The sequence below is a fragment of the Chelon labrosus genome, assembly GCF_963514085.1.
Source record: "Chelon labrosus genome assembly, chromosome: 5".
Taxonomy (NCBI): Eukaryota; Metazoa; Chordata; class Actinopteri; order Mugiliformes; family Mugilidae; genus Chelon; species Chelon labrosus.
The window spans coordinates 6,251,478-6,266,911 of record NC_140341.1 but is presented as its reverse complement, the minus strand read 5'-3'; positions in this window follow the sequence as shown (position 1 = coordinate 6,266,911).

The following is a 15,434-nucleotide window of genomic DNA, read 5'->3' as shown; positions in this document are numbered from 1 at the left end:
ACCCACACAGACACAGGGAGAACATGCAAACTCCACACAGAAAGGAACCAGTCAGCCGACGGATTAGGATCCAGAACCTTCTTACTGTGAGGCATCAGTGCTAACCACCACACCACTGTGCCGCCCTGTCTCACCACCTTCACTGATTAAAACAGACGGGCAGTTGTCCCCTAATCGTAGGGTTGATGGTTCAATCTCTGGCTTCGTGAAGTGTCCCAGGACTAGACGCTGAAAGCCTGTAGTTGCATCCGATGGCAGACGGGCGCCTTGCATCGTGTGCATGAGTGCTGCTAAGGTAGAAAAGCACAATATAGGAGCTATTTAATCAATCTTAAAAACTGTTCATCGATGGAATCATGATCAACTTGAAGACTTTCGTGCAAATAAATCTGTTCAAAACCTTTGCTTGATGGCATTTGTTTTAAATTCATACATACAACCCATGAAAACCTCAAGCTGAAAGTGTTTTTCCTGTGAGAGCAGACTGGAGGACATCCGCTGATTGATCGGAGCGCGACCACAGGTGAAACATATGTGAGCTTCAACCGTGAGAGAAGACTTCTTCAGCAGCAATTATCTGACTCAAGTTGAGCCGTAAACTCCTCCATCTAACCATACAAGTGTTGTTTGCATGCACAGTCACAGTGACTTCGCTCAACTGAAAGGTCGCGGCTTTTAATCGCGCTTGCAAAGTGCGTCATTTGTTTCGCTAAGTTGAAATTAAAAGCTAAAATGTTCGGCAAAATTAGTTCTGCGGAACAACAAATTCTGCGGAGAGGACACGGTAAAAGCTTTTCTTATTTGCTTTTTTAACAAAGAGGAACGCGACTTCACAACACGAGCCCGACTTTACTATCAGCTGCTGAACGAGTAACGAGAGGAGATTGTGCGAGATAAAGAGCAGCAGCTTGTCGTCCTGGTTCAGCTGTGAGTTCAGTAACAAGCGGCTACACGGTGACTGACAGAAACTGTGAAAGAAAGCCAGCTGTTGGACTCCTGCCATGTTTCCTGTTTGAGGCTGATACTGAACCTGAACTCAGCACATGTCCTGAAGAACAGAGAAGAAGAAAAAAAAACACACAAGTCATTTGTGTGTTGAGGCAAATATGAGTTTGGTGAGACGCTAAGATACGAGTTTTGTCATTTCATGCTGCTTCACACGTCCACTCTTCTACTTTTCACCCACTTATCCGAGAGCTATAGCTAAAAATGAATTTAACTTTAGCAGGGATATGACTCAACCGCTCCCCTAATTGTCTGTGAGGCAAAGGCATCGTTCACACCTTGAATTGACGTCCGTCCTGTGGAAACAGTTTTTAGTACAGGTGTGAACGCACCCGGGACACGTTTGACTGATCTGACCTCTGACCACATGTGGAGGTGGTGGTGTAGGACAATTGTGCCAGACAATGAGTTACATTAAAGACTACTACTCTACTCTACAGTGATCTTGTGAGTTTTGCCTCAAATCAACACACATCCTGTATTATAAATGATCATGTGAAAAGAAAGTAAACACATTTTAAAATATTCTGTCCATGTAGATTTTAACTAATTAAATAAGAAATATATCTAAACAATAATAACTTGACGGGTGTGTTTTTCAGAGAAAGAGAGACTTTACACCTTGTTCCAAAATATATATCATATCCCCAAGTCATGACACACGCACATTCACAACAAACAGCTGTTTGTGGTTCAGATACAGCAGTAGGCAGAGCCCCATTAGAAACAGAAACTGTCATAATATTCTATTGTGGCCTAAATGACTGAGCTCAAACTTGGGATCAGATCTCAAATGCTGGCTGGGGACACATGTGGAGACGCATTTTAATGCAAGGTGTGAACACATGTACTTATGCTGCGTTCCAGAAAACTGGGAGGTCTGAAATTTCAGACTTCCTACTAGGAAAAGTGCCCTGGAATGCCACTTGAAGCCGGAGGTCCTACTAACGAAGTCGGGGCAAATTGATCTACCCCGATTTCACAGTGTGAATGTTAAAACATAATTTACTAGACTATTAAATGCATTTATCTGTTTTTTTTTGTTGTTTTTTTTTTGGTCATTCTACAGGGGTCTTCAAAGTTTTCCAGGCCAAGGACCCCCAAACTGGTGGAGAGGTGGGGCGGGGACCCCCTACTTATGTATATGTGTATTTAAAGACATTTAAATTTATGGAAAAAAAAATCACGACCCCCCCTGCAGTACCTCCACGGACCCCTAGGGGGCGCAGACCCCCTGTTGAAGACCTCTGTCATACTAGATATCATAATATTTGTGTGACTTTTGCGTGAGGTACGTCTCTTTAATCTCTCTGTATAAAGTTATTAGATGAAGTGTAGACTAACGTTAAAAAATAACAACAAAAGATTCTGACAAAAAAAGAGGAGGTTTGTTGGTTAGCTTAGCATCTACCGTTAGCTTCAGCACAGAGGGACGTATATTACCTATTGCCGGTTGAAAAACTTTGGGAGACCTCAATTTCGATCATTGTCAGTAACTTCGGAAACAAAACAAATATTATCTTATCGCGGTCGGTCATGTTTGTTATTTATGTTTAACTTTGTTCTCCTGGAACGCTTTGAGGTCTTATCTAGAACCAGCTTTCTGGGATGCAGCATTAAAGCCGGCCACTTGCGTTCAGATTCCCCAGGACGGTTGTCAATGCTACCTCACTCCTGCTCCTGTCCAGTCTCTCTCCACGTTATTTCATCCCTGATCCCTTCCTTTCGTGTTCTCCTCGTTTCAGGGACCATCTGGGGACTGCGGTCTGCTCGTGTTATACCGTCACTCGAGGCAAAACTAGCTAGCCTGACTGGACAACCTTCACCTTGATCCTCACCCTCACTCCGTCATCATTTCCTCCTTGATATCAATATAAACGCATATAATGCAGCAGATGTGCCTGGTTTTAGCTTGTTGTCGTGCGCCTGAAAAGTTGTCACCAGCTTCAAAAAAAAAAGAGTCACACACAGCTTTCAATAAGTAGTTCAATGCTTATCCGTTTCTCTGCAAACAATCATCTGCAGCATCTAAAACAAAGGGAACTGTTACGAGTTTCATCCCAGTGTCTGCTTCTCTTCGTGTATCTTGGTGATGAGTTTAGGTTCGTTTACTTTTAACAGCTGTCCACTTGAAACTCACATGACTGTTTTGTAAGAGGCTGACAACATGTCAATATCAGTAGACGCCACTTATCATCCACTTACAACGGCGTCTTAACACCTCTCCCCAGGTAGTTTGATGGGTCTTTAGAGAACCATTAACTTGGCTGAGTATTAGCTTGTTAACAGGCCTTAGTCATGAGGGTCTAATCATCAAATAATTTGATAATTCACAATATTTTTGCTTATAGTACATGTGGGCTTTTATCTAAGCAGGACTAAGGAATGCAGGACGTTCCTGTAATGTTTTATTAGAACTTTTACTGAGGAAAAACCTCTTATAAAAGCAGCAGATGTGCATAGTTGGAGCTCATTATGACTTAAATTCCACAAAAGGAGGCGTTTCTCTTTAAAACGTCTCAGTTTTCGGTAAATGTCAAACTGTATCTCACAAAAACTAGAATTAGGCCCCCAGTGGACTAAACCAAACTGTGTGATAAGTCTTGATCAGCTTTGATCAGCTACAGCAGTAAAATGCAGATTGCACATGAATGCATTAGTTTTGACCATCTTATAATCTAATAATGTCACGTCAAATCATGCTTTGTGTTCAGTTTGCTAATAAGACCTTTGTACTTATTTTAACTTTTACTAGTAACCACTCTAAGAGCAGCAGATGAGCATAGTTGGAGGTCATTATGAGTTAAATTCCACAAAACTTCTCAGTTTGCAATAAATATCAAAACGCAATTCACAAAAACTAGAAATAAGTTGTGTTTAAGAACAGTTTTTCTCATGTGCAGCTACAACATCCTGCGGAAATGCACAAGTTTGAATCACCTAATAATGTTAAATACATTTATGCTGATTTTGCTTTTAATATGGAGCGTTTATTTAAGCAAGAATTTGAATGCACGACGGTTTTATTTGTAATTTTACCTAGTAAAACCTGTTTAAAAAAGCCGCAGATGTGCATAGTTGGAGCTCGTTATCATTTAAATTCAACAAAAGCAGGCGTATCTCTTTTAAACTTTAAAATTTTCAGTAAATATAAAACTGTATGAGAACAGTTTTTAAGATAAGTCATTAAAATGTGCAGCTGCAACATAAAAATGCAGCTCATGCATGAATGCACAAGTTTTAACCATCTAATTATGTTATGTTATGTTATGTTATGAAATGAAAGCAGTATATTTGAAAGCAGGACTTTTTCCCTTTATTGACAACTTCCTTACTTTTACTGATCCCTTCTTCCGCCTCTGATCACCACATGCTCACACCATCTCACGAAGATTCGACACGAAACGTTTGCACCTCTTGAACTTGAGACGGAAAACACAACATTGGACATGTGTTTTATAAAAAGAACCCCGCTTCATCCTGGTCGAAAGTCTAGATAATTTACACGCAAACCTTTCTTACTGTCCATGCTGCTTGACAGAATATAGCTGGAGGGAGATCAAACCCCCTTAAACAAAAGAGAGGAATGTAATGAGAACCGTGCCTTCTGTCAGAGTAGATCAAATAGAAAAACTCTCGGCCAAGAGGCGTTCTCAGAACCTCAGAAGGTTGATGGACGCAAACGCCGGGAATCTTTAGCGCTTATGGCCAAACACTGCTGGAAATATAGAGGTTGCAGAGCGCACATGTGTTGCGTCAAAAGGGTCTGGAGGTAAGTAAATCCTCGAGGGACTTGATGTGCAGGCATGCCAGCCCCATCGTGCTTGGAACAGGATCTGTGGGGCGGCGGGTGTATATTTTACATAGACTGGTGAACAGGAGGTGGTTATGTGCATGTGTGTGCGCTCATGTTGAGGCCTTTCTGGGAAACAAATCAACAGTGCGTTGAAAGGTTCATGAGAACACCTTGAATGCTCTCTCTGTCTTCATTTGTTTTGTTTCTCTGTTTCAGCCACAGGTTTGCTCATCCTCCACCTGTTTCTCGGGACCTCCCATATAATAGCTCCTCCTCCTCCTCCTCTGGGCCTCGGCTCGATGGAGGCAGTGGCTGTTGGTGTTTGCGCAGCTTGCTCTAACCCTGAGATGGGTGGACGGTTTACACAAGCTGCTCAACTTCTCACATTGCTTTCTTTTTCTTCTTCTTTTTTTTTTTTTTAAATGTTCATTTATTTTCTTCACAAGTCAAAGTCTGGGCACTCGTAAACCCCCAGGCCCTGATGGATACCCTTTCATGGGGTCCTTTTACATTTACAATACATAATTGAGTCCAAATTATTTCCAAGCGTCCGATTAAACATTAATAAAAGTTATTTTACGAGGGTGAACTTTGGATTAAAAGCATTGCAGTGTAAAGCAGTGTAAAAGGTCCAACGTGTTTACAAGCAGCAAACAGCTGAATTTGTTGTGTGATTAAGTTTAAACTGTGCATCTTTATTTATTTAAGGGCTAAACCTCAGTGGGTGGACATCCCGCACGTCTGTGTCTGCCGTGAGTCTTTCTAGTGACACATGTCGGGAGCACTTCAGGTCTTATTTGTTATGTCCCGTGGGTAGGAGTGTATTTGACATATCTAAACAAAACACCTCATCTTGAAGGTGGAGTCAGCCCTATTAATACACTATTTGTCAAAATTCGGAAGATATCTCCAGGGCCGTCTGCTAGCTTGTTTGTCAAGCGTTTGTGCAGCTCTGGCTTTCTAAACGTGAGACAACGAAACACCAACAGGGGGCGCTCGTTGGGAGAAGATCGTAGATTCACGTAAAAGCGAAACGAATGCTCAGTGAAGTCACCCGTGGCGGTTTTGAAGCTCAGTGTGGCGTCGCCGGCCGTCGCCATCTTGGCCGCGTGCCTGACTCCACTGTGAGCTGCGTTCACAAAGCCTAAGACAAACGTAGCACAACAAAACTAGCGTGGCAAACTACGCCGTTGAAGAGCTTGTTGACATTGTGGGATGTTTCCTGCTGAAACAAACCTGTGTGATTAGCTGACATGTGTCACTGGAGCGTCAAAAAACCAGACCAACTCTGATGTGTAACACGTCAGCTGTCAGTTTAGAGCACAGGTGTCAAAGTGATCCGTGAAAGGGCCATGTGGCTGCAGGTTTTCATTCCAACCATGCAGCAGCACACCTGACTTGGCTCAATCAATCAACTGAACTGCCTTCACGCAGTCATTTCAGGTGTCCTCTTGCTTGATTGGAACAAAAACTTGCCAGCCACACCCACTGCATGGGTGCTGCATGGTTGGAATGAAAACCTGCAGCCACAGTGGCCCTTTCACGGATCACTTTGACGCCCCTCGTTTAGCGTATCAAGATTAAACGTAGCTTGTTGCTCTTTCGCTGCTAATGCTAACATTAACACAAAGAGGTGGAGCTAGCAGCCTGTCGCCCAAAGCATTTACGCCCTTAATTACTCATAACTTTAAGCCTCCATGTAGTTTTAACTATCCACTCTTGTACAGTTGTCTTTACTAGTCGACCAAACGTCGATTTTTGGGAGAGAGCCTCCAGTGGCCAGTAGAGGAACTGCATTTGATGGGCGAGAAAACAACTCAAGAGGGAAACGTCAAATCAATATAAAATGAAAAAGAAGAATTATGACCGCAAGGGTTGGAAGAAGACAGATGTGACAGATGTGTATCGCCGTCCAGAGATGTCTGGGAAACCATCTCGACCTCTCTTACTTAAAATTCATTCATTCATCTTATTTGGCACACAAAATACAATAAAAACACAACAACAATAACAATACCGAAAGTACATTAACAATACGCAATTAAAGAAAGAAAAAGCATAAAGGCATGCCAGGGAAACCCCAAAAACCATCAAGGGGCTTGAATAGGAGGGTTCCCCGAAAGAACATTTAAACTTTAACTAAAGAAAAGCAATCAAGATCCATTTCTTTCTGTGTCCTTGCTCTTGTCTCTCTCATTGCGTTGTCGGTGTGTGTGTGTGTGTGTGTATGCCCATGAATTCGGATTGGCCGAGCTTCTGGAGGAGCTCTGGAGGGACGGCTGTGTTTGTTTGGCTGTTGAGTTCAAATATTAACATTTCTTCCCCAGGAATGACTCACTCCACTGTTACTCTGAGCACACAGTGAATCCAGTTCGATGTCCATCATTTTTACAGCCACAGGAGTAAGACATCAAACTTTATCTGCTTTTTTTTTTTTTTTTTTTTTAACCCTAACCCTAACACTAACCCTTGAAGGCTATGTTTCTATCCTAAACCCGGTGCTTAAAGTGTCGGTTTTTTTTAATATTAAACTCTCCACCACACAAACTCAAATAAAGCTCAGCAAACATTCGCTGCTCCACACACTCCCAGTAAGTCGTGCAGAGAAACAGGCATTAAAGGGTTTTGATAGAGGATATCTTCTTCTCGGAGAGTTGAGTCAGAGCCTGCAGGTGGCTGCAGGCGTGGCGGTAATGTTTATCAAAGCCGAGAGATCAGCAGCTGCAGCGGTGATGATGAAATATTCCCAGAAGTGACCCAGTTATAGAGGGAGAGCTGGCGACAGTGGAGCATGGCATGTATGAGTGGAGCAGCGCAGCTTGAGTTAACCGCCGGCTCTATTAAGAAACGACGCATCCCTCTCCTTAAATTATGAGTCTGGGCGGTGGGAGTAAATATGGTTTGTTCCTATTGGGCCAAAAATTGAGCGTAGCGTCTGCTCAGCTCAATCAGATGATAGTCCACCTTCAGGGTGCCTTGTTTTGGGCGGCTTTAGCCTGATTATCCTCGCTGTTTCCCCTGCAGGCCGCTTTTTAGCAACCCATCTTCACCCCAGTGTCTGTTTTTACTCCATTCAGCCTCAATCATTGTCATATCTGTGTCACTGATACCTCCTCTGTACGGATTAACACAACCAATAAGTTCCTTTGACCATGGGTTGTGACCATAGACTGTAAAAAAACATGGACGCCATGACCGCTCTTCAAAAGTGAAGCCAAAGCATGTGGAGCAGTACTGAGCAGACTCTGGCTCCAAAACTCACAAGATGGTGCCGCCCTGGATACTAGAGTCCGTTTAACCAATGAGAGGATGTGGAGACCTATTGTCCATATTTTCTACAGTCTATGGTTGGGACTCACCAAGCCCATGGTCTGAGCATAGACTGTATATAAATATGGACAATGCGTCCCCACTTCCTTGAATCGACCAGACTAACATTAGTTTCCCAGGGATACGGGCGGCACCACCTTGCAACTTTAGAGCCAGAGTCTGTGCAGTTGGGTCAGAGTGGAGGCGGAGCCATGAAGTCGATGCCCCGCCCACACTTCCTCCAGACTCACTAGCGTTTTCATTTAATTAATACTATGCTCTGCTATAACGAAATGTTGGATTATACACTGTAGTTGTTTTGTTTTTTTTTGTTTTTTTTTTACAACTCTCACGATCCCACGGGGCCTCTTTACGGAGCGGTTGACATGGCAACTGCTTGTCGCCATTATGCCCTGTTTCTATAGTGCCAAATAACTAACTAAAACGAAACTTATCCAAAAATATGACACTTGAACATGCACCAACATTATATTAACTACCTAAAATGACAGAAACCATCCTTGAAAATAAATTATTTGACGTGTATTTTAGTGTTTTAGTTCAAGTCCCATCCACTAACATGGAGGGGGTGGAGCTTATGACCTATACTGCAGCCAGCCACCAGGGGGAGCTCTACTTACTTTGGCTTCACTTTTGAGGAGCTGTTCCGACGTCCATCTTTATACAGTCTATGGTTCTGACCCATCCTCTAGGTTTTGTGGTATCACCCGCACCGTTAGCACTAGCTGGACACCCGTCTATTCAGCGTGCTGCACAACGTCCCAGTCCGTGGGTGAGATCGCTCCAATTGGCTGATCACTTTAGAGAACCAGAGCATGAGCTGAGAAAAGAAAGTGATGAAATTAAGCAAAACCTAAATTCAAAGTTCAGGCATAACATTATGACCACCTTCCTAATATTGGGCGCATGGGGTGTTCTAGGAAATCTGGGACACTTCCAGCAGGATTTGAACCAAAGAGAGCAAAATATATATATATATTACAACAAAACACCAAAGAAGTGCCTATAGTTTGGACAACTGACTTGCTTTCTATTTGCACCTGAGAGGAAGGCTTTCTAACACGGGACTTATTTTTTTATGTAACCGGTTAGTTTTGTTGCAATCCTAAACTCTGACTGAAAACTGAAAATAAAATAATGGAAAAATAAAAGTTAAATCTCAAAGATCCAAGTCAACGCATGACTTTAAGATGCAATGCTCAGTCATACTAGTCGTCTGAGCCACTCTGATCCACATCCTCCATATGGAACCATTTCCTCTGGCCAGAAATGGTTTTACTCAGCCAAAAAGAAGCTGGTGTATCACGGCTGCTTATCCCCGCCAGCGGACACGAGCAGTCAGGTTTAACAACATGAACCACCAGCACACACGGCCTGCAATCAACAAAATCATCATCCCAGAAAAAAAAAACAAAAAAACAGACGCTATCACTGACACAGATCATTACTCCTGGATCGTCCGCATGGATGCTGATGAGGCTTCTCTGGGATCTTACAGTACATCAGCCTCAATTAAGCCAAGTACTAATTAATCTACACTGACCCAGAGGAGTCGCACCGAAAACAGGAACGAAACGCAGGGTTTAGCAGACACATTCAGCATTAATTACAACACAAATGAGTTTCATAAAAATGCTGGCACAGACTCTCCGCTGCACTGTTACTACTGTTTCTGTCTGTGCTGCTTCGACCCACTACCGCATCATGATTCTTGGAACTGATTCTAATCGTGACTAATCAGACTTGATTCTGTCCCACGCAGTCAAACAGCGCTGGGCGTTGTGAAAGAGGAAAATAACCTACTCTGTAAATATCGCTGCTGTACAAGCGGTAGTGGCGGCAGCTAAAGGTCAGTGCTGATGTTTGATCTTTGAGACAGACATACAAAAAAATATGTTTGTTGTCTCTGTTTTTGTATGGCAGTCCTGTCTGAAAAGATCAGCACGTGCAGCTTTAGGATTAAAAAGATAAATAAATCGTTCTTCAACTGCGGCAAAAAAAAGCTGCAGTTCCTCAAATGGCCACTAGAGTCTGACTCCAAAAGTGAGTCAATGTAAGGGCTGCGGGGGAGGGTTGGAGCCTATCCCAGCTCTCATTGGGCAAGAGGCGGGTAACACCCTGGACAGGTCCCCAGTCTATCTCAGGGCTAACACAGAGAGACAGACAACCATTCACACTCTACACCTACGGCCAATTTAGAATCACCAATGGACCTAACGAGCATGTCTTTGGACGGTGGGAGGAAGCCGGAGTGCCTCCTCATTGCTAACATGTCCGACTTTAAAGCAGAAATTTCCAAGTTTACACGTCTGTGCTTATTTTTGGATCAGTCACGAGTTCGGTGGAGTCCATAGACTGTAAGAAAAGTGGACATCATGACAGCTCCTTTAAAAGTGAAACTAAAAGCTACAATTTAAAAAAAAAAAACATGTTTTTTTTTTGCAGAAACTATAACACACCCAGTTTTTACAAGAATAAACAAATAAAAGAGAAACATTTTTGACATGTAGCTCTGGGGATTATTCAACAAACTATTCACCTGTACTATTTTGGAAGGTAGTAAAAGGTAGCTTAGCGTTAAATAATCTGCAAGGCAAGAGGTAAAGTGAAATCATTATATCTGTCACCAGGAAGTTTCAGTACACCAGAAACTCTTATGAGCAAATGCCTGTAAGGACTGATGTGGCTTCCGGCCCGAGAAACTGAACGCTCTTCCATTTCTACTGCATCGGAAAAACTTCTCGAAGCAGCCCACAAAATGCGAAATATCGTCTTAATTTCAAGCATGAAAGTCTGTGAAGGTTCTCAGTCATCCAGGTCATGGTATATCCAAGAAAGGTTCAGAAAAGGAAAATGGACTTGTAGAGTTTTTTTGAGAAGACGTTTCACCACTCATCCGAGTAGCTTCTTCAGAACCGACGCTACTCGGATGAGTGGTGAAACGTCTTCTCAAAAAAACTCTACAAGTCCAGTTGCCTTTTCTGAACCTTTTTTGGATATTCAAGCATGAAAGTGGACGCCAGAAACAAAGGCTAGGTTCGGCTGTTTTTAGAGACCAGAGGCAGGTGTGTGTGTGTGTGTGTGTGTGTGGTGGAGGTGGTGAGAGTCACACACTGTGTTTCTGTCGACACAATGCATTCCCTTACGCTACCCATCTTCACTACTCTAAACCTTATCATAACCTAAAAGTGGCAGAGGTCCCAAAAGGCCAAAATGTCCCCACAACGTAACACAAACACGCACCCTCTCTGCCCTGTTAACTGACCATTGTCACCCCCCCATCCCCCCACCCCATGCCCCGTCTACTTGCATCAGTATTTTTCCAGAAATGGTGCATTGTTTGACGAGGCCAAACACAGATGGAGGGGTTTTGTGTGTGTGTGTGTGTGGAGGTGTGTTGTTTGCATGTGCAGGGGAAAGGTGGGGGATGGGGTGCGCGGAGGGTATTGTGCGGTTTTGTTGTGGGCCTGAAACTCCCTCGTTGTCACCTCACTCTGTGTTTCTGTCTCTGAAAGTCAGGAAACGAGAGACGCTTACCGAGCGAGTGGGAAAAGATGACAGCTCAGTCAAAAAGTGTACGAATGCGTAGGCGTGGAGGCTTGTAAAGCTCACGGACCGCAAGTTAAATAAGGGACTGGACGCGGTTTCTACGTTTAATGTTTTGGGAGATAAATAAATAAAAGTGAACACAGTAACCATCAAAGCCCACGGTGCCTCTAAAGAGCAAAGATCTTACAATACAGATCACACCTCTGGGACATAACCCCGTCTAACGTGGAAGAAATTAACCTGCAGTCCAGAGGTTTATTTTTTTCCGGAGAGTCGTCCAAGAAGCAGGCAGAAAAATTCAACCCACCACACATGCCAACAACTTCAACCTGACCCTGACACATCAAAAACTGTTCTGATTGTGTAAAACTGAGCCACTGAAAAAGGAGTTTATTGTGGACAAATGTTTGGCCGCTTGCCATGAAAGTGTATTTTCATTGTTTACCAGCTTGGCTTGTTCTACTTTAGCATCTTCGTCGACTCATTTCTACTTTTGTCGCTGCTCTCCTGCCACTTGTGGGTCCGTGGAAGACTGCGAGACAGTTTGGCGAGACTGTTGGTGTTTGCCAAAAGCACAGGCTGTAGAAAAATGGACGACTGACCAAACTGAGGCGGCGCCGTCTTGCGTTTTTTTTGAGCCAGAGAGGAGCCACGTTGCTGCCCACACTTCCTCTACACTCCCTGGTGTTTGTATTGAACCTTCACAAAGCGGTGACAGTCAATCATCGCATCACGTCGCATCTCGTTTTCAAAGCGTCAAATAAATAACAAACACCTTCTACTTAAACAAAACTTTTTTCTGACATGTATTTTAGTGTTTTAGTTTGGTCCAAGTCCCATCCCATCCGAAGGGGGTGGAGCTTATGACCTGTACTGCAGCCAGCCACCAGGGGGAGTGCCACATGGTTTGGCTTCACTTTAGAGGAGCTGTCATGGCGTCCACTTTTTTTACAGTCTATGGTCAATACCAAGTAGGCGAACGTCGGAGCTAGTTTGGACTGGACAAGTTTGTCGCCATCAACAGGGTTGTTTGGAACAGAAACTGACTGTATACACAGACCAGCCACAACATTAAAACCACTGACAGGAGAAGTAAATAACATCTTGTGACAATTCAGTGTTCTGCTGGGAAACTTTTGGACCTGGCATTCATTCATTCATGTGGATGTTACTTAGACATGTAGCACCCACCTAGACCAGACCAGGCACCCCCATCCCATAGCAATGACACTCCTTGATGGCAGCAGCCTTGATGTTGACCTGGTCTCCAAATTCACTAGATCCCAAACTGATCAAGCATCTGTGGGATGATCCACAGAGGCCCCTCCCCTCAAAGGCTCCCCACTAACAACATTCTGTTTCCAGACACCACAGGACACCCTCAGAAGGCCCATGTCGAATTCTCTGATGAGTCACAACTGTTTCGGAGGCACAAGGCACAGTTATAGAAACTGCATTCAGCATTTTGACTTCACTCAAACTTCAGCAGCATCTGAATGTCAGTCTTATCTGTGGTGGCATTTAACACTTTGCAGCCCGGAGGTCTTTGAACTGTATCTGAAAGCGCCTCCTAGAACTCACTGCTGCGTTGTCGTGTTTCATTTCTGTTGGATCAGATTTGGTGGAGTCGAAGCTGAGAATCGGCGTTTAATGACTCACTGTTTGAAGGCTGGTATTTATTGTGATTGGGCGAACGTTAGCTGGAGCTTTTCCATATCTCACTGTGGCCTGACGACGCAGACAAAGAGACTCAGTGTATCTCGAAATCCAAAAGAGTTCAAAGTTGTTCCTTTTGGCCTCTACAGTTGTGGAAATGTTACTGGGAACGCCTGGTCTGGTGGCTTCATAAGGGGTTAACCACAGCAGATTGTTTCAGTTAAATGATCCGGAGTCTTGATTATCTTGAGCTAGAAGTTATTTTTACTTTTTCTTCCATAAAATGGATTTCTAATGAAAACTTTTGATGGTATTGTGTGACTTATCTGGGGGAAGTTTCCCAAAAAAAAAAAAAAAAAAAAAAAAAACCAACAACCACAGTCGTTCCAAGTAAAACTACTATTTAAAAGAAATTTAAAGAAGTCACAGTAAAAGTAACAAATAAGTGTCTCAATTTTTAAGAAGTCAAGCACCAAGTTTATGGGTTTAATTTAAATCTGAAGGCGAAACCTGATTTTAAGAGATTAAATTAAGTCTCAGGATACGGTAAATTACAGTAACACTCAGGTTTCACATTCAAAAAATAACTTCACAGCTTTCTAATTTGACTGTAGAAACCTGAAGATGCTATTATGTCAGGAAATCCACGCAACCGTGCAAAGTCTGTGCTATCTGGTGTTGGTTAAAATGGAAATAAAGAATACAGATTATGACAGATTATGTCACGGCTCATTAAAAAAAAAAAAGAACGACTCTCCAGAAAAAGCCGGCGTCCTGCGGTTCTGCAAACCGGTTTCATAAAAAACAAACGCACGATGGGAAAGCGCGGCTGGATGAAACCCGCGCCAGGAGCTGAGAGGCGACAGGTGCTGCTTTGCAAGTGGTATTAATAACTTGCTGTTTGGGAATAAGGCCGCTTTCAGGTTTGTGACCCAGCTGCAGCTTTGCAAAGGAGACTCTGAAGGAGACTCTGGAGGAGACTCTGAGGGAGACTCTGGAGGAGACTCTGAAGGAGACTCTGAAGGAGACTCTGAGGGAGACTCTGAGGGAGACTCTGGAGGAGACTCTGAGGGAGACTCTGAAGGAAACTCTGAAGGAGACTCTGAAGGAAACTCTGAAGGAAACGCTGAAGGAGACTCTGAGGGAGACTCCAAAGGAAACTCTGAAGGAGACTCTGAGGGAGACTCCAAAGGAAACTCTGAAGGAGACTCTGAGGGAGACTCCAAAGGAAACTCTGAAGGAGACTCTTATTTTTTTTAGTGCTGCAGCTCAAGGATTAAATACAAATTTGCTAAAAGACAAAGAGGAAACTCCTGGGAATCAAAGACAATGTGTTGTAGGAGTTTTGCAGCTGTGTTCACAAAGAGAGGAGGAAAGGAGTCAGGGGTATATATAAAAAAAAAATTAAATGGTAATAGTACCTATAAAGCAGCATCAGCAGCAGGAGGATGGAGTGAAATGGAAAATGAGGTTGTTGAGGGCAGATTACTGCAGTGAGTCACTGCCTTCAGATAAGTCGTTGCGTTTTATGAATGGCACACTCGTGACTCAGGGCTGCAGGGGGCTTCCGGTTGAAGTGGAAAAAGGCGACGAGCGTCGACGGCATAGGAAGACATACGATCAGACGCGTGGCAGGAGCGCGATCGGGCTACCCGGTGACATTTTAAACTCCCGTCTCACGTCCAGTCATGAGCGCCGACTCGATTTGAAAGCACTCCTAAAGAGCGCCGGCTTCAGAAAAGCAAGGTCCAGGCTGTTATTACTCAATAAAAACCCTCTGGCAGGGGGGACGAGTGTTTTCCACTGGACTCGCGTCGGCGAGAGCGGGACTTAAAGCTCTGAATGCTGAGCCGACGGATCGCCCCGCTAACCACATCCCCGGTGATGGAGACGGAAAACATCTCTGGTTAAAGTCCACATCAGGGTGCCCACAAGACTAGAGTCAGGAATTCAGGAGGTCAGGGATGGAACTAAAAACGAACCGTGAATCTAAAAGTTAAACATTATTAAACATAGCTTTAGAGCTTCAGGTAAATCCTTAATCCATAAAAAAACAAGGAGTCTTCTCAGATTGAGAGGCGTAGTAATCTATTCAATA